Here is a 20,427-nt window from a genome sequence, read left to right as displayed (position 1 = left end):
GGGGGGGGCAGGCCGGGGGCAGGCGGGGGGCAGGTCTGGGGGCAGGCCGGGGGGGGCGGGGGGCGCGGGTCGGGGGGGGGGGCAGGCCGGGCGCGGGCCGGGGGGGCAGGCCGCGGGGCAGGCCGGGGCAGACGTCCGAGACTGGAGCCCGTGCAGTTCACCGCCTGTTTCCTGCTAAGTGGACGTGTGTCGCCAGCACTGTGGTTCCTGGACGTGGACAGGGGGCTCCGAAGACGGAGCTGGCTGGCATCTCGGGGTCCTGCGGCGTAGAACCCCACCGCTAATTGCTGGCGGGCAGTTGTGCCTGAAAAGATAAGCGGGCACAGTGGTGACGCTGTGTCTGAGCAGCGTCTGCAGCCGGGTTTCCGCGCACCTGTGCCCGCCTGCCCGCCAAGGGGCCGTAGGGACTCCCGGGAGGGGCCAGGCGGGAAGCGGTGTGGCCCCGCCGGCCAGGCGGCCTGTCTCACCCACTTGCTTCCGACGTGCAGCACAGGCGGCTCTCGAGTAGGCAGACCAGGCCCGTTCCGCGGGCCCAGAAATGTGAGTTTTGTTTCATTTCCCCGTCATGAAATACTACTCCGTTGACTTTTCTCAACTATTCAGAATTATAAACGCCCTGGTTAGCTTTTGGGTCTACAGATAGACAGCAACCGGATTTGGCTCCAAGGTCCTAGTTGGCTGATAGCTGCTCTAAGATGCAGAGTACTAAGGAGACTTCTGAGAGAGAACTTTCGACTGTTTTCTCCTTTAAGAGGTGTTCGTTTCTGAGTCTGATAGTTTGGTCTTTAAACAATTTAATGTTCCAACAGTTTCTGTGTCGTTCCCTTATCGACAGATACTTGGGCACCAACCTTTTGAAGTTGCTGGGGTGACGCGAAGGAGCCCCGTGGCTCTCCCAGGTTTCAGGAGGCAGGAGCTGGTTGGAGATCAGATGCGGTCTCGGTGGTCACGTGAGCTTTACTGTGCCCATAACAAGGGGATCTCAAAGGTCTCAGTTCCTCACATTATTCTTTAACTGATCTTGTAGCTGAAATGTGAGCACGAAGTCGGGCACTAACAGCCCTGTTTCCTTGCCATAAATAGCTAGTTCTTGTAACAAACCTGCCTCCAGACATAAGCACTCCCTTGGGCAGCTGGGACTGCTCAGAGAGGAAGTGACTTAATTTCTCAAAGTACTCAGAGGGTTTACTGAAGACATGCTTTGGCTGTTTGGGGCATTGGCTTTGTTTGTTTTAGGGTTTGTGTGTGTGTGTGTGTGTGTGTGTGTGTGTGTTTTTAATTGTGTAGTGGTTGCACAGGGGTGAACGTGTCAGATTGGTGGGGTCTTGGCAGGTAAAGGAATCGAGACCAGAGTATGGTTGCCACTTTCCTAGTTAACCCTCCTCCCTTAATTTAGGAGGAAGAATGGTGGGGGCCCCGTCCTGAACAGCATACTCCCCAGCTCCATTTTCCTAAAACGCAACAAAATCTCCCTAAATGTCAAGATTCTTTTTAAACAGCAGAGTTTCAAATTGCTCTTAGTACCTAATTGATAATCTAGTGGCAAAGGCAACCATATTTGATGTTAGTTCCTGACTCTCTCACCTGTTTAAGGACATGTGGTAAAGCACTTAAGGAGCTCTTTAAAGAGACCCCGTAATCCTTTGTGATGTGAATAGTTAAACTCTCCATTTGGTTTGTCTAAAGTCAAACATTCACGTATTAATATGTTAAATATTGTGGGTAAAAGGATCATGTAAAAGGATGACCTGTGGGGAATTACTTTCTTCAAATGGCTTCTTTTCCCCTATTGCTGCCTCTGTTTTTTCCAGCCTTCTTTCCAGGTCTCTCTGTGATATAGGTGCTCAGCTCAGCTCAGCCATGGGATTTGATGGCTCCTTGATGTTCAGAGAATAAGGTCACTAAGTCAAATGGCATTTAAGGAGTTCCTACTATGTTTAGAGCACTTAAGTGGGTATAGAAGTGGGGTTCCAAGAGTCAGAATTGCCAGTGACAGCAGTCTAATTAGGGAAGTAAAGCCAGAAAGCAAGAAATGGACTGCTATATTATATGTGCAGCTGTGAAGACCTCTACTAGGAAGGATACCATTAGGGAAGGAGAAAGAAGAGAAAAAGATCACTGTTCCCTGCCATCAGTATCCCAGCACCACATGGACTGTTAGGAAAACCTAAAGTTTCATTTTTGAAAAAACATAACTTTTAAAAATTTTGTATTTTTAAATTATAGTTGACCCACAATGTTATATTAGTTTAAGGCGCACAGCACAGTGATTTGACAATTCTCTGTGTACACAGTGTTCACCACAGTAAGCGTAGTTACAGTTATCATACAGAATTATTATACTCTCAACTGTATTCCCTATGTTGTATTTTTCTTTTTCATTCCTCTGATTTATTTGCTTTATAACTGGATTTGTACCTCTTAATTGTCTTCACTTATTTTCACCCATCCCCCTCCATCACCCTCCTGGAAACCACAAGTTATCTGTATTTATTAGTCTGTTTCTATTTTGTTTATTAGACTCCACATTTGAGTGATATTATATAGTATTTGTCTTTCTCTGTTTAAATTATTTCACTTGGCAGAATATCCTCTAGCTCCATCCACATTGTCACAAATGCAAGATCTCTTTTTGTGGCTGTGTAATATTCCTGTGTGTGTGTGTGTGTGTGTGATCTTTATCCATTCATCTATTGCTTCCATACCTAATACTGCAGTAAACATAGGATGCATATATCTTTTTGTCCTAGCATTATTGTTTTCTTTGAGTAAATAACCAATAGTGGGAAAACTGGATCGTTTGGTGTTTCTATTCTTAATTTTTTGAGGAACTTCAGTAGTGTTTTCCACAGTTGCACAAATTTACATTCCTGCCAACAGTGCATGAGGGTTCCCTTTTCTCCAAATCCTCACCAATACTTGTTATTTCTTGTCTTTTTGATACTATCCATTCTGATAGGTGTAAGGTGATAACTCATTGTGGTTTTGAATTGCATTTCCCTGGTGATTAGTGACGATGAGGGTCATTTCATGTGTTTCTGGCCATTTGTACATCTTCTTTTGAAAATAACTGTTCTGTACCTGTGCCTATCTTTAATTAGTTTATTTTTTTATTGAGTTGTATGAGTACTTTATATATTTTGAATATTAATCTCTTATTGGATGTATCATGTATCGGCTCCCATTCAGTAGGTTTTAATATTGTTCTGTTGATTATTTCCTTTGCTGTGGAAAAGCTTTTTATTTTAGTGTAGTCTCATTTCTTTCTTTTTTTTTTTCCTTTACTTTTGTTTTCCTTGCCTGAGGAGATTTGTCTATAAACACGTTGCTAAGGCTACATTCAGTTTATTTTTGTGCGTGTTGTAAGAAAGCAGTCCTATTTTATCATGTTGCATATAGCACTCCAGTTTTCTCAATACCATTTATTAAAGAGACTGCCTTTTCCCCTATTGTGTAGTTTTGCTTGCTTTGTTGTATATTAATTGACCACACAAGCACGGGTTTATTTCTGGGTTCTTTATCCTGTTCCACTGATCTGTGTCTGTTTTTGTGCCAGTACTATACTGTTCGATTACTATAGTTTTGTGGTATATCTTGAAATCTGGAATTGTGATACTCCAGTTTTGTTCTTCTTTCTCAAGATGCTTTGTTTAACCAGAGTCTTTTGTGTCTTACAATTTTAGGATGACTTGTTCTGGTTCTGGTTCTGGTTGAAAGGAATTGTGTTAAATCTGTAGGTTGCTTTGAGTAGCATGGACGTTTTAAAAATATCAATTCTTTAAATCCATGAGCATGATATATCTTTCCATTTGTGTTGTCTTCATTTTCTTTCATAAATGTTCAGAGTTTTCAGTGTACAGGTCTTTCATTTCCTTGATCAACTTTATTCCTGCGTATTTTATTCTTTTTGGTACAACTGTAAATGGGATTGCTTTTTTAATTTATCTTTCAGTTACTTTGTTACTAGTGTGTAGAAACACAACAAATCTCTGTGTTAATTTTGTATCCTGCAACTTCACTGAAGTGGTTTATGATATCTGATAGTTTTTTTGTGGTCTTTAGAGATTTCTGAATGGATATAATCTGCAAATAGTGACAATTTTACTTTTTCCTTTCTGATTGAATCCCTTTTTTCTTTTTTAAAAACTTTATTTTCTGAATCCCAGAGCCTGGACACTAATTGACTTCTTCATAAAGCCATTACTTTCAAGAGTGGAAAACATAACTGGATTTTCTGACACAGGGAAGAGGGCAGAGACTTAGAATGCAAAGACAGGAATTCATCCCAAATGAAAGATCAAAATAAGACCATGGCCAGAGATCTAAGGAAAACAGGTATAAGTAACATGACTGATAGAGAATTTAAAGCAACAATCATAATGTCACTCACTGGACTTGAGAAAAGAACAGAAGGCATAAAGCAGAGCCTTACCACAGAAATAAAAGAGTTAAAAAGGAATCAGAAATGAAGAATGTAAAAACCGAGATTGGAATCAGGTTTGTTACAATGAACACAGGCTGGAAGAAGCAGAGGAATGAATTAGTGTTATAGAAGACAAAATAGTAGAAAATACTGAAGCTGAACATAAAAGAATAAGAAGAATTATGCAACAAGAATAGACTTTTGAAACTTAGTGAGTCCATAAAACATAATAATGTTTGTATTATAGAAGTCTTAGAAGAATAGCAGAGAGAAAAGGGGGCAGGAATTTATTTGAAGAAATCATAGATGAAAACTTCCCTAATCTGATAAACAGACATTTAGATACAGGAGGCACAGAGATATATCATCTATATATATGTGTATATATGTATATATATACAGACAACACACATATACGTATAAAGAAAAAAATAAAATACAGGTGGTATTATATCCCAAAAAAAAAGAATAGTACAAAATATAAATAACCAATTGGGACTACACCAAAAGGAAAAGCTTTGGCACAGCAAAGAAAACCATCAACAAAACAAAAAGGCGACTTAATAAATGGGAGAAGATATTTGCAAATGACTTATCTGATAAGGGATAAATATCCAAAATAAATAAAGAACTTATAAAACTCAACACTCAAAAACCATATAATCCAATTAAAAAATAGGCAGAAGACACGATTAGACATTTTTCCCAAAAAAGATATCCAGATGGCCAACAGATGTGTGAAAAGATGCTCAATATCATGCATTACCAGAGAAATACAAATCAAAACCATAAGGAGATATCACCATTCACCTGTTAGAGTGGCTAAAATAAAAAAGACAAGAAATAACAAGTGTTGGAGAGGATGTGAAGAAAAAGGACTCCTTGTACACTGTTAGTAGGAATGTAAATTGGTACAGCCAGTATGGAAAATAGTGTGGTGTTCCTCAAAAAATTTAAAATAGGCCAAGATGTATTGTAATTAAATTTGCAAAATATAGTGATAAAGTCTTAAAAGCAGCAAGACAAAAGAAGTCCTTAAGTTACAAGGGAAAAACCATAAGGCTAGTTGAAGATCTCTCAACAAAAACGTGGCAAGCCAGAAGGGAGTGATATGATGGACATTCAGAGTGCTAAATGGGAAAAATCTGCAGCCAAGAATAATCTATCCAAGAAGGATATCATTCAGAATAGAAGGAGAGATAGAGTTTCCCAGAAACAAAAACTAAAGGAGTTCATTACCAGTAAACCAGTCCTGCAAGAAATATTAAAAGGGGACTCCTTGAGTGGAAAGGAAAGACCAAAAGTGAAAAACACAAGAAAGAATCAGAGAAAATCTCCAGAAACAACAACAAAACAAGTAATAAAATGACACCAAATACATATCAGCAATTACTCTGAACGTAAATGGACTAAGCACTCCAATCCTAAGACACAGGATGTCAGAATGGATTAAAAAAAAAAGACCCATCTATATGCTGCCTACAAGAGACTTGTTTTATACTCCAAAGAGGCCTGCAGATTGAAAGTGAGGGGATGGAGAAACAGTTATCATGCAAATGGATGTCAGAAGTAATACTTGTATGAGTAGCAATACTTGTATGAGATAAACTAGACTTTAAACCTGACTATAACAAGAGATGAAGAAGTACACTATGTCATCAAGGGGGCACATCTTAGTATTGTAAGTATTTATGCACATAACAGAAGTACCCAAATATATAAAATAATAATAAGCCTAAAGGAACTAATTGATAGTAATATAATAAGGGACTTTTACACCTTGCATACATCAATGGACAGATATCTAAACAGAAAGTCAAGAATGAAACAATGGCTTTGAATGACACACTGGGTCAGCTAGACTTAACAGATATATTCAGAACATTCCATCCTAAAACAGCAGAATACACATTCTTTCAATTGCACATTGGACATTCTCCATAATCACGTTAGTTCACAAAGCAGGCCTCAACAAATACAGAAACATTAAAATCATACCATGCATATTTTCTCACCACAACACTGTGAAATTTGAAGTCAACCAAAAGAAAAAGTTTAGAAAGACCACAAATACATGAAGGTTACACAACATGCTACTAAATAATGAATGGGTCAACCAGGAAATAAATGCAAAGAGAAATTTAAAAAGTATATGGAAACAAATGAAAATGAAAACATGACCATCCAAAACCTTTGGGATGCAACAAAAGTAGTCCTAAGGGGGAGTATATAGCAACACATCAAGAAGCAAGGGAAGTCTCAAACAACCTAGCCTTATACTGAAAGGGGCTGGAAGAAGAGCGAAGCCTAAAGGCAGCAGAAGAATGGAAATAATGAAGATTCGGGGCGCCCGGGTGGCTTAGTCAGTTAAGCGTCCGACTTTCGCTTAGGTCATGATCTCGCGGTTCGTGGGTTTGATCCCCGCGTCGGGCTCTGTGCTGACTGCCAGCTCAGAGCCTGGAGCCTGTTTCAGTCTGTGACTCCCTCTCTCTCTGACCCTCCCCTGCTCACGCTGTCTCTCTCTCTCTCTCTCTCCTAGAAATAAATTAAAAAAAAAAAAAACATTTAAAGATTAGAGCAGAAATAAATGATATAGAAACTTAAGCAACAAATAGTAGTATAGGTCAATGAAACCAGGAGTATTTTCTTTTAAAACATTAATAAAATTGAGGCACTTGGGTGGCTCAGATGGTTGGGCATCTGACTCTGTATGTACACTGTATGTTAATTGGAACATAAGTAAAAACTTTAAAAATATTTTGGTTTTTTTTTTAATTGTGGTATGATTAACATGTAGTGTTATATTAGTTTGGGATGTACTATATAGTGATTCAACAATTCCAAACATTACTTATCACAATAAGTGTACTCCTAATTCCTGTCACCTATTCCCTTACCTCCTTCACCCTCTGGTAACCATCAATTTGTTCTCAATTAAGGAATCTGCTTTCTTGGTTGTCTTTTATTCTTTGTTTTTTTTCTCAAATTCCACAGAAGAGTGAAATATTCTGTGACTTACATCATTTAGCCCTATACCCTGTAGATTCATCCATGCTGTTGCAAATGGCAAGATTTCACTTTTTTATGGCTGAGTAATATTCTGTCATATATATCCAGCACATCTTATCTATTTATCTCCTGATGGACACCTGGGTTGCTTCCCTATCTTGGCTATTGTATATAATGCTGCAGTAAACATAGGGATGCATGTAACTTTTTGAATCCGTATTTTCATATTCTTTGGGTAAATGCCTAGCAGTAGAATTACTGGGTTATATGGTAGTTCTGTTTTTTAATTTTTGAGGAATTTCCATACTGTTTTCCACAGTGGTTGTACCAGTTTATAATCTCACCAGCACTCCATGAGTGTTCCTTTTTCTCTACATCCTCACCAACACTTACTATTTCTTGTGCTGTTGATTTTAGCCATCCTGACAGTATAAGGTAATATCTCATTGTGGTTTTGATTTACATTCCCGACAGTCAGTGATGTTGGATACCTTTTCAAGTGTCTGTTGGCCAGCTATTTGTCTTCTTTGGAGAAATACCTGCTCATATCTTCCCCCATTTTAAATTGAATAACAATAATTACCATTATTATGTTGTAGAAGTTCTTTTTTTGAGAGAGAGAGAGAATGAGTGCGAGTTGGGGAGGGGCAGTGGAAGAGGGAGAGAGAATCTCAAGCAGGCTCCACGCCAACATGAGATACAGTCCTACTACCATGACATCATGACCTGAGCTGAAATCAAGAGTTAGACACTTAACCAAGTGAGCCACCCAGGTCCCCCCAGTTGTAGAAATTTTTTATGTATCTTGGATATTCACTCTTTATTAGATATGTTATTTGTAAATATCTTCTAGCATCCCATAGGCTGCCTTTTAGTTTTATTGTTTCCTTCACTGTGTAGAAACTGTTTATTTTAATGAAGTCCTAATAGTTTATTTTTGCTTTTGTTTCTGTTGCCTCAGGAGACATTTAAGAAAATGTTGCTATGGCCAATGTCACAGAAATTAGTGCCTGTGATCTTTTCTAGGATTTTTATGGTTTCAAATATCATATTTAGGTCTTTAATCTTATTTGAGTTCATTTTTGTATATGGTGAAAGAAAGCGCTCTAGTTTCATGCTTTTGCATGTTGCTGTCTTGTTTTCCCAGCAGTATTTGTTGAGGAGAATGTCTTTTCTATTGCATATTCTTGCCTCCTTTGTCATGGATAAATTGTGTCATCGTGGGTTTATTTCTGGGCCTTCTATTCTGTGCTATTGATCTCTGTGTCTATTTCTCTGTTAGAACCATACTGTTTTGATTACTAAAGCTTTGTATATAACTTAAAGTCTGGAATTATGATGCCTCCAGCTATGCTTTTTTTTCCCCCCTCCCAAGATGACTTTGGCAATTCAGGTCTTTTGTGGTCCATGAACATTTTAGGATAGTTCTAGCTCTGGGAAAAATGTTGTTGGTATTTTGACAGGGATTACACTAAATCTATAGATTGTGTTGGGTACTATGGACAGTTTAACAATATTTATTCTCCTAGTCCAAGAGCACAGACTGTCTTTCCTTTTCTTTCTGTTGTCTTTGGTTTCTTTCATCAGTGTTTTATAGTTTCCAGAGTAGAGGTCTTTACCTCCTTGGTTAAGTGTATTCCTAGGTATTTATTATATTTGGTGTAATTATAAATGTGTTGATTTTGTTACTTTCTCTTTATGCTACTTCATTATTAGTGTATAGAATTACCAGAAATTTCTGTATATTGATTTTTTTATCCTGCAGCTTTACTGAATTCCTTCATCAGTTTTAGTAGTTTTTAGGTAGTCTTTAGATTTTTCTGTATAGTATCATGTCATCTGCAAGTATTGAAAGTTTTACTTCTTCCATACCAATTTCTCCTGTGAGCAGGGGAGAGGGGCGGCGGCGGGGGTGAGGGGGGAGGAAGGGAAGGAGGAAGGGAGGGAGGGAGGGAGAGAGAGAGAGAGAGAGAGAGAGAGAGAGAATATGAATATTCATCAGGCTCCATGCTCAGCATACTCTTGGATCATAACCTGAGCGAAAATCAAGAGTCGGATGCTCAACCGACTTAGCCACCCAGGTGCGCCAGGATATGTTCCTTTTAAACCTACTTTGTGGAGAATTTTTTTTATCATGAATGGATGTTGTTCTTTGTCACAAGCTTTTTCTGCATCTGTTGAAATGGTTTTTATTCTTTTGTATTGATGTGTACCACATTGATTTCTAAATATTGAATCACTCTTGCATCCTTGGAATAAATCCCACTGATTGTGGTGAAAGTGTTTTAGTGTATGTTGCTGATATTTTGAAATTTTTTGCATCTTTGTTCATCAGAGATACTGGCCTGTAGTTTTCCCGTGCGCACTCTCTCTCACTCTCTCTCTTTCTCTTTGTATTGTCCTTATCTGCTTTTGGTATCAGGGTAATGCTGGTCTCATACTATGAAAGTGGAAGTTTGCCTTCCTTTTCTATTTTTTGGACTAGTTTGAGAAGAATAGGTATTAACTCTTCTTTAAATGTTTGGTAGAATTCTCCTGTGAAGCCATCTGGTCCTGGGCTTTGTTTGTTGGTAGGTTTTGTTGTTGTTTGGGGGTTTTGTTGTTATTGTTTTGTTTTTTTAACTGATTCTATTTCATTGCTAGTAATTGTTCTGTTCCTATTTTCTCTTTCTTCCTGATTCAGTTTTGGGAGGCTCTATGTTTCTAGGAATTTTTCCATTTCTATTAGGCTGTCCAATTTGTTGGCATATAACCTTCTATAATATTCTCTAGTGATCCTTTGTATTTCTGTGATGTCAGTTGTTATTTCTCCTCTTTCATTTCTGATTTTGAGTCCTCACTCTCACTTTCTTTTTTTGATGAGTCTGGCTCACGTTTTATCAGTTTTATTTTCAGAGAACCAACTCCTGGGTTTGTTAATCTGTTCTGTTGTAGTTTTATTTCATTTCTTTCTGCTCTTATCTTTACTATTTTCTTTCTCCTTCTGGTTTTTGGTTTTGTTTGTTCTTTTTCTAACTCCTTTAGGTGTAATGTTAGGTTATTAATTTGAGGTTTTTCTTGCTTCTTGATGTAGACCTGTATTGCTATGAACTTCCCTCTTGGAATAGCTTTTGCTGCATCCCAAAGATTTTAGACAATGTGTTTTCAGTTTATTTGTCCCCCTCTAGTTTTTATTTCCTTTTTGATTTCTTGGTTGACCTATTCATTGTATAGTAGCATTTTATTTCACCTCTATGCTTTTGTGTTATCTCCAGATTTTTTCTTGTGGTCGATTTCTAGTTTTATACCATTGTGGTTGGAAAAGATATGTGATATGACTTCTACTTTTTTAATTTGTTTAGACTGATTTGGTAGCCTAACATGTGATCTATTCTGGGGAATGTTGCAGGTGAACTTGGAAAGATTGTGTATTTTGCTCTTCTGGGATGGAATGTTCTGAATATGTCTGTAGATCCATCTGATCCAATGTGTCACTTAAAGCCATTGTTTCCTTATAAATAATAATTCCTATTATTTTGTTTGGATGATCTACCCACTAATGTAAATGAGGTGTTAAAGTCACCTATTATTTACATATTACTATTGATTAGTTTATGTTTGTTAATAGCTGCTTTATAAATTTGGCTGCTTCATGTTAGGTGCATAAATATTTACATTTGGTATATCTTCTTGTTGGATTGTTCCCCTTATGATCATATAGGGTTCTTCTTTGTTTCTTGTTGCAGTCTTTGTTTTGAAGTCGATTTTGTCCCCATTGTTACCATAGCTTTCTTTTAACTTCCATTTGTATGATAAATATTCTTCTATCCCTTCACTTTCAATGTACATGTATCTTTAGTTCTGAAATTAGTCTCTGGTCGGCAGCATATAGATGGATCTTGCTTTTTTTTATCCATTCAGTCATCTGTTGGAGCATTTGGTTCATTTAAATTAATTGACAGGTATGTACTTATTGTCATTTTGTTACTTGTTTTAAAGTGGTTTTTGTAGTTCTTCTCTGTTTCTTTTTCTGTCTTTTGTTTGATGGCTTTCTTTAATGATTCTCTTGCATCCCTTTCCTTTTATTCTTTGCATATCTACCAAAGGTTTTTGTTTTGTGGTCACCATTAGCTTTTTATATAACATCTAATGCATATAACAGTCTCTGTTAAGTTGATGGTTGCTCAAGTTTGAACCCATTCTTTTTTATTTTTCTTAAATAGTTTATTGTCAAGTTGGTTTCCATATAACACCCAGTGCTCATCCCAACAAGTGCCCTCCTCCATGCCCATCACACCCCTCCCCCCTCCCCCACTTCTTCAACCCTCAGTTTGTTCTCAGCATTCAAGAGTCTCTCATGGTTTGCCTCCCTCCCTCTCCCCAACTATTTTTCCCTTTCTTCTCCCACACGGTCCTCCATTAACTTCCTCCTAATCCACCTATATGTGCAAACATATGGTATCTGTCCTTCTCTGCCTGACTTACTTCACTCAGCATAACACCCTCAAGTTCCATTCATGTTGCTACACATGGCCAGATTTCATTCTTTCTCATTGCCATGTAGTATTCCATTGTGTAGATAAACCACATCTTCTTGACCCATTCATCAGTTGATGGACACTTTGGCTATTGTTGAGAGTGCTGCTATGACCATTGGGGTACATGTGCCCCTATGCATCAGCACTCCTGTATCCCTTGGATAAATTCCTAGCAGTGCTATTGCTGGGTCATAGCAATAACATAATGTAACATAACAATTTAATTGTGTTAATTTTTTGAGGAACCTCCACACTGTTTTCCAGAGGGGCTGCACCCATTTACATTCCCACCAACAGTGTAGGAAGGTGCCCGGTTCTCCACATCCTTGCCAGCATCTAGAGTCTCCTAATTTGTTCATTGTAGCCACTGTGACTGGCGTGAGGTGGTATCTCAGTGTGGTTTTGATTTGTATTTCCCTGATGAGGAGGGATGCTGAGCATCGTTTCATGTGTGTGTTGGCCATCTGGATGTCCTCTTTGGAGAAGTGTCTGTTCATGTCTTCTGCCCATTTCTTCACTGGGTAGTTTGTTTTTCGGGTGTGGAGTTTGGTGAGTTCCTTATAGATTTTATATACTAGCCCTTTATCTGATATGTCATTTGCAACTATCTTTTCCCATTCCATTGGTTGCCTGTTAGTTTTATGGATTGTTTCCTTTGCCGTGGAGAAGCTTTTAATCTTGATGAGGTCCCAATAGTTCATTTTTGCTCTGGATTCCCTTGCCTTTGGGGATGTGTCAAGTAAAAAATTGCTGAGGTCAAGGAGGTTGTTTCCTGCTTTCTTCTCTAGGGTTTTGATGGTTTCCTGTCTCATATTCAGGTCCTTTATCCATTTTGAGTTTATTTTTGTGTATGGTGTGAGAAAATGATCTAGTTTTATTCTTCTGCACGTTGCTGTCCAGTTCTCCCAGCACCTTCTGTTAAAGAGGCTGGCTTTTTTCCATTGGATACTCTTTCCTGCTTTGTCAGAGATTAGTTGGCCATACATTTGTGGGTCCAATTCTGAGTTCTCTATTTGAAGTTTGGAGCTACTAGAGCTCAGGGTGTGTTCTTTAGGCAATGTCTTCAGTCCAACGAGACCGATGCTTTGGGAGAGGTCCTGGATAGCTGGCCGTGATGACAGCCTTCCCTGTAGCCCTCACCTCGGTGCTGCCTGCTTCGCACCATCCACCCCCATCTCAAGCTTCCAGGCCTGGCTTGAGAAAGATAAACCTCTGGGCCTCCCATACCGACTCCCATGCTGACTGACAGCATAGTGTATTCCTCAGGTTGGTGTCTTGGTCTGTTAGGTTTGAGAGAACAAAATGCCACAGACTAGGTTGCTTATAAACAACAAACATTTATTTCTCACAGTTCCAGAGGCTGAAAGTCCGAGATCAAGGCACCAGCATGACTGCATTTTGTTGAGGGCCCTTTGGCTGGTTCATAAGTGACATCTTCTCGCTGTGTCCATATGATAGAAGGGGTGAGGGGCTCTCACCTTCTAAAAGAGGATCTACCTCTTTTGTAAGAACACTAATCCTTCATGGGGGCCCTGCCCCCATGACCCAATCACCTCCCAAAGGCCTGCTTCCTAACACCATCACCTTGGGAATAGGATGTCAACAGGGGATTTGGGGGGACACAGTCACTCAGATGACAACAGTTGGTATGGGGTGGTCTTTAAGGGCAGCATCTTTCTAAGGCCCAGAGGAAGGAGAATAGACCTCGGTGTTAGTTTCATTTATCTGCCGTACTTGTGACTCTCTGGGGCAAAGCCTGGACTTCTCCAGAAGTATGGACACATACCTGCTAGTTTTCTCCTTTTCATCCCTCTTCCCTCATCTTCCACCGGAGAAGTCAGGCCTCTCTCCACCCAAACTTCATATGTTCAAGTTTATATATTCTTTCTCCATCTAAACTTTAATCTCCAGGTTAAATGATTTTTTGTCTTGTTTTCTAATTTTTTTATTGTGGTAAAATCTTAACCATTTTTAGTAGAGAATTCATTGATACTAAAAGCATTCATAATATTGTGCAACCATCACCATCCATCTTCATAGCTCTTTTTTTCCTTACAACACTGAAGCTCTACACGCACGAAACACTAACCTCCCATCCCTCCAGCACCCCTGATTCTATTTCTGTCACTATAATTGTGACCACTCTGAGTACCTCAGATAAGTGGAATCACAATATTTGTCTTTTCGTGACTTATTTTGCTCAGCATAATGTCCTCAAAATTCATCTCTGTTGTAGCAGAGATGTAAACAGAGTTTATTTCCTTTTTACACTGAGTAGTATTCCATTGTGAGTATACGCTGCATATTCTTATCCGTTCATCTGTGGATGGACACTTGAGTTGTTTACACATTTTAGCTCTTGTGAGTAATTCTGTTTTTTAGGGTTTGTTTATTTTGAGTGGGGAGGGGGAAGAGACAGAGGGGAAGAGTGAATCCCAAGCAGACTTGCGGGGCTTGATCTCACAAACCAGGAGATCGTGACCTGAGCTGAAATCAAGAGTTGGATGTTTAACTGACTGAGTCACCCAGGTGCCCCTGAAATTTTTATTTTTAATTTTTTGAGGAACTGTTAGTGTTTTCCACTCCAGTGGTACCATTTTACATTCCCACTATTAGTGTACCCGAGTTCCAGCTTCTCCGTATCCTCAGCAACAATTGTTGTTTTCTGGGTTTTTTTTTAATAGTTACCATTCTAATGGGTGTGAGGTATTATCTCTGAGTTTTGATTTTTATTTCCCTAATGATTAGTGATGTTGAGCATCTTTTCTTTATTTAGCGATCTTTTTTTAATTGCTCTAATTTATTTTTTAATTTACATCGAAGTTAGTTAGCATATAGTGCAAGAATGATTTCAGGAATAGATTCCTTAATGCCCCTTACCCATTTAGCCCATCCTTCTCCAGCAACCCTCTGTTTTTTCTCCATATTCAAGAGTCTCTTATGTTTTATCCCCTTCTCTTTATATTCTTTTTGCTTCTCTCTCCTTATGTTCATCCGTTTTGTATCTTAAATTCCTTATATGAATGAAGTCCTATGATATTTGTCTTTCTCTGACTAATTTTGCTTGGCATAATACCCTCCAGTTCCATCCACGCAGGTGCATACAGATGGCAAGAATTCATTCTTTCTCATTGCCAAGTAATACTCCATTGTATATGTGTACATCTTCTTTATCCATTCATCCATCGATGGACATTTGGGCTCTTTCCATACTTTGGCTGTTATCAGTAGCACTGCTAAACATTGGGGTGCACGTGCCCCTTCGAAACAGCACAGCTTTATCTCTTGGATAGATACCTAGTAGTGCAATTGCTAGGTGGTAGGATAGTTCTATTTTTAATTTTTTGAGGAACCTCCATACCGTTTTCTAGAGTGGCCGCACCAGTTTACATTCCTATCAGCCGTGCAGAAGAGATCCTCTTTCTCTGCATCCTTGCCAACATCTGTTGCCTGAGTTGTTGATGTCGGCCATTCTGACAGATGTGAGGTGGTATCTCACTGTGGTTTTGAATTGTATTTCCCTGATGATGAGTGATGTTGAGCATTTTTTCATGTGTCAGTTGGCCATTTGGATGTCTTCTCTGGAGAAGTGTCTGTTCATGTCTTTTGTCCATTATTTGTTTTTTAGGTGTAAGTTTGATCGATTTTTGGATACTAACCCTTTATCTGATATGTCATTTTCAAATCTTCTCTCATTCCATTGGTTGCCTTTTAGTTTGCTGATTGTTTCCTTCATTTCCTTCCATTTCCTAATAGGACTCACTTATTTTGATGAGTCCTAATAGTTCATTTTTGCTTTTGTTTCCCTTCCCTCCAGAGACTTGTCGAGTAAGAAGTTGCTGTGGCCGAAGTCAAAGAGGTTTTTGCCTGCTTTCTCCTCAAGGATTTTGATGGCTTCCTGCCTTCCATTTAGGTCTTTCATCCATTTTGAGTTTATCTTTGTGTATGATGTAAGAAAGTGGTCCAGGTTCATTCTTCTGCATGTCGCTGTCCACTTTTCCCAGCACCATTTGCTGAAGAGACTGTCTTTATTCCATTGGATATTCTTTCCAGCTTTGTCAAAGATTTCATTGGCCATTACATTTTTGGGTCCATTTTTGGGTTCTCTATTCTATTCCATTGGTCTATGTGTCTGTTTTTGTGCCAATACCATACCGTCTTGATGATCACAGCTTTGTAGTACAGCTTGAAGTCTGGGACTGTGATGCCTCCAACTTTAGTTTTCTTTTTCAAGATTGCTTTGGCTATTTTGGGTCTTTTCTGGTTCCATACAAATTTTAGGATTGTTTGTTCTAGCTCTGTGAAAAATGCTGGTGTTATTTTGATAGGGGAAAAATAGGGATTGCTTGAATATGTAGATTGGTTTGAGTAGTATTGACATTTTAACAATATTTGTTTATATTTTCAAGCATTTTTTCATGTGATTATTGGCAGTTTCTGTGTCTCCATTGGAGATATGTGTATTCAAGACATATGCCCATCTTTAAAAAAAATTTTTAATGTTTTATTTATTTCTGAGAGAGACTGAGAGGGACAGCGTGAGCAGGGGAGGGTGAGAGAGACAGAAGGAGACACAGAATCAGAAGCAGGCTCCAGGCTCTGAGTTAGCTGTCAGCACAGAGCCCGATGCAGGGCTCGAACCCACGAGTCATGAGATCATGACCTGAGCCGAAGTCAGACGCTTAGCCGACTGAGCCACCCAGGTGCCCCAACATTTGCCCATTTTGAATTGGTTTGTTTGATTTTTTGTTGTTGAATTTTAGGAGTTCTCTATACATTTCTGGGTATTAATCCATTTTCAGATATATGCTTACAAATATTTTCTTTCATTCTGTGGGTTACCTTTTTACTGCATAGATAGTGTCTTTCAATGAACAAAATATTTTAATTTTTATGAAGTCCAATTTCTCTGCTTTTTTATTGTTGTTGTCTGTCTCTTTGGTGTCATATCCAAGAAATTATTGCAAAACCTAGTGTCATGAAGCTTTTGCCCTATGCTTTCTCCTAAGACTTTTATAGAGTTAGGGCTTACATTTAGGTCTTTGATCGAATTTGAGATAATTTTTGCATATGATGTTGGGTAAGCTCCAACTTCATTCTTTCAACATGTGGGTATTAGTTTTCTTTGTTAAAAAACCTGTCATTTCCCCAGTGAAGTCTTTGCATTCTTACAAAAAAATCATTGAAAATATATGCTAGAGTTTATTACTGGGCTTTCCTATTCCTTTGGTCTTTATGTCAGTACCACACTGTATTGATCACCATAGCTTTGTAGTAAGTTTTAAAATTTGGAAGTGGGAGTTCTTTAGCTTTTACCTTCTTCAAGATTGTTTTGGTTATTTGGGTCCCTTGAAATTCCATATGAATTTTAGGATGGATATTTTTAATGCAAAATAATTATCTTTGAAATTTGGATAGGGATTATACTAGATCTGTTGATCACTGTGGGTAATATTGATATCTGAATAATATTGTTTTCCAATCCATGAACATGGGCTGCATTTCCATTTGTTTATGTCTCCTTTACTTTAATGTTTTATAGTTTTTATTGTATAATTTGAAACTAAAAAACACAATGCCAGGGTCACCTGGGTGGCTCAGTTAGTTAAGCATCCGACTCTTGATTTTGGCACAGGTCAAGATTTCATGGTTTATTAGTTTGAGCCCCACGTCAGGCTCTGCACTGACAGTGAGAAACCTGTTTGGGATTCTCTCTCTCTGCCCCCTCCCCAACTCTCTTGTGCTTGCTGTCTCTCTCAAAAATAAGTAAACTTTAAAAAAAGAAAAAAATACAATGCCATTCACTTTGGCACCTCCACAATGAATACTTATGTGGAAGTCTAAACTGTGTATAAGATCTGTATGAGGAAAACTACAAAACCCTGACGAACAAATGGAGAGAGATTCCATTTTCTTGGTAGGAAGACTTAATATTGTCAAGATGCCATTTCTTCCCATTTGATCTAAAGATTCAATGAAATTCTAGTAAAAATCCCCATCATTATTTTGTAGCCATCAACAAACTGATTCTGAGGTTTTATGGAGAAGCAAAAGAGCCCAATGGTATTGGCAAAAGAGTTGACAAACAGATCGCTGAAACAGAATAGGGAGGCAGGAAATAGATGTCCATAAATATAGTTAACTAATGTTTGACAAAGGAACAAAAGCAAAAAATGAAGGATAATATAGTCTCTTCAACAAATGGCCCTCAAACATCTGGATTTCCATATGCAAATAAAAATAAGAATCTAGACACAGACCTTAATGCCCATCACAAAAATTAATTCATATAGAAAACATAGTGTATAGACAACTTATAAAGCTAGTATGACACTTAAAAGACAAAGGTAGCAAGGTCAACTAAGTCTACTATGGTTAAGGCACACAATAAATAAAAATATGTAAAATACGATGTCAAAAACATAAACATGGGTTCTGGATAAAAATGTAGTGCTTTTAGAATGAATTCAAACTTAAATGACTGCCTGCTTAAAATAGACTGCTGTGGATATAAGTTACTATCTGTGAGCTTCATGGTAACCACAGATCAAAAATCTATAATAGATACACAAAAAATAAGAGCATTGGATCCAAATATAACAGTAACTAAAAAAGTTATCAAGTCTCTGAGGAAGGGAACAAGAGAGGAAGAAAAGAACAGAAGAACTATAAAAACAACCAGAAAATTATTAACAAAATATAACAAATACATACCTATCACTATTTACTTTATATGTTTATTTATTGATTTCTGAGAGAAAGAGGGAGCACAAGGGAAGGCCAGAGAGAGGGGGAGAGAGAATCCCAAGCAGGCTCCATGCTTACAGCATAGTATTAGCAAACCAACCTCAACAATACATTTATAGGATCACACACCCTGATCAAGTGGGAGGTCTTTCAGGGAGGCAAGGAGGATTTAGTATCTGCAGATCAATCAACATGATACACCATGTGAAAAACACAAAGGATAAAAATCATATGATTATTTCAGTAGATGCAGAAAAAGCATTTGACAGAAGTCAACATGCATTTACGTGAAAAACTCTCAACAAAGTAGGTGTCAAGGGAATGAACTTCAAAATAACAAAGGCCATATAAGACAGACCCACAGATAACATCATATTCAGCAGTGAAAAGTTGAAAGCTCTTCCTCTAGGAACAGGAACAAACAAGGATGCCCACTCTTGCCACTTTAATTCAACATTATTGGAAGTCTTAGCCACAGCAATTAGGGGAGAAAAGAAATAAAAGACATCCACATTGGAAAGGAACAAGTAAAACTGTCACTATTCTCAGGTAACATGATACCGTGTATTGAAACCCCTAAAGCCTCCACCAAAAACTATTAGAACTTATAAATGAATTCAATAAAGCTGCATGATACAAAACAATATATAGCAGCAGTCCGTTGCATTTCTATACACTGATAACAAAGTAGCAGAAAGAAAACTATCCCGTTGTTGCATCAAAAAGAATACCTAGGGATAAATTTAACAAGGGAGGTTAAAGATCTGCATGCTAAAATAAAAAAAATGTAAGATATTGATGAAAGAAATTGAAGATGACACAAATAAATAGAAAAATACATCATACTCATGAACCGGAGGAATTAATATTGTTAAAATGCCCATACTACCCAAAACAATCTTACAGGTTCAGTGCAATCTGTATCAAAATACAAATGGAATTTTTCACAGAACTGGAACAAAGAGTCCTAAAATTTGTTTGGAACCACAAAAGACCCTGAACCACTAGAATAACCTAGAGAAAAAAGAACAAAGCTGGAGGCATCATACCAGATTTTAAAGTAAACTACAAAGCTGTTGTAGTCAAAACAGTATGTCATTGGCAAAAAAAAAAAAACGAAAACGAAAAAACAGACACATAGATCAATGAACAGAATAGGAGGCCCATAAATGAATCTGTGCTTACACAGTCAGTTAATAATAAAGGAGACAAGAATATGCAATGGAGAAAAGTCAGTCTCTTCAATAGATGACGTATAGAAAATTGGATAGCTACATGCAAAAGAATGAAATTGGACCACTTTCTTACACCATATACAAAACTAAAATAAAAATGGAATGAAGACTTAGGTGTAAGACCCGAAATCATAAAATTCCCATAGAAACATAGGCAGTATTTACATTGGTCTTAAGTGATATTTTTTGTCTCCTCAGGCAAGTAGAACAAAAGCAAAAAAAAAAAAGAAAAAAAAAATGGGACTACATCAAACTAAAGAGCTTTTGCACATCTAGGGAAACCATCAACAAAACAAAAAAGACAACCTACTGAATGGGAGAAGATATTCTCAAATGATACAAGAAAGGGCTAACATCCGGTAAAGGTTTAACATCCCAATACACACAGATCTCCAACTGAATATAAGAAACAATGTGATTAACAAGTGGGTGCTGCATGGGGCGCCTGGGTGGCTTAGTCGGTTAAGCGTCCGACTTTCACTTAGGTCATGATCTC

At 38.1% G+C, this 20,427-nt stretch overlaps 1 long non-coding RNA gene across 1 annotated transcript in view; it reads left to right on the top strand.

Moving 5' to 3' along the window:
- Positions 1-20,427, top strand: part of LOC120238049 — a 32,155-nt gene that overhangs the window by 748 nt on the left and 10,980 nt on the right. The gene's annotated exons all lie outside the window — the stretch shown is intronic.

This window comes from Hyaena hyaena, unplaced genomic scaffold (assembly GCF_003009895.1).
Source record: "Hyaena hyaena isolate Hyena2069 unplaced genomic scaffold, ASM300989v1 scaffold_197, whole genome shotgun sequence".
Taxonomy (NCBI): domain Eukaryota; kingdom Metazoa; phylum Chordata; class Mammalia; order Carnivora; family Hyaenidae; genus Hyaena; species Hyaena hyaena.
The sequence above is the reverse complement of the archived record's forward strand: the minus strand, read 5'-3'. Positions and strand labels throughout refer to the sequence as shown.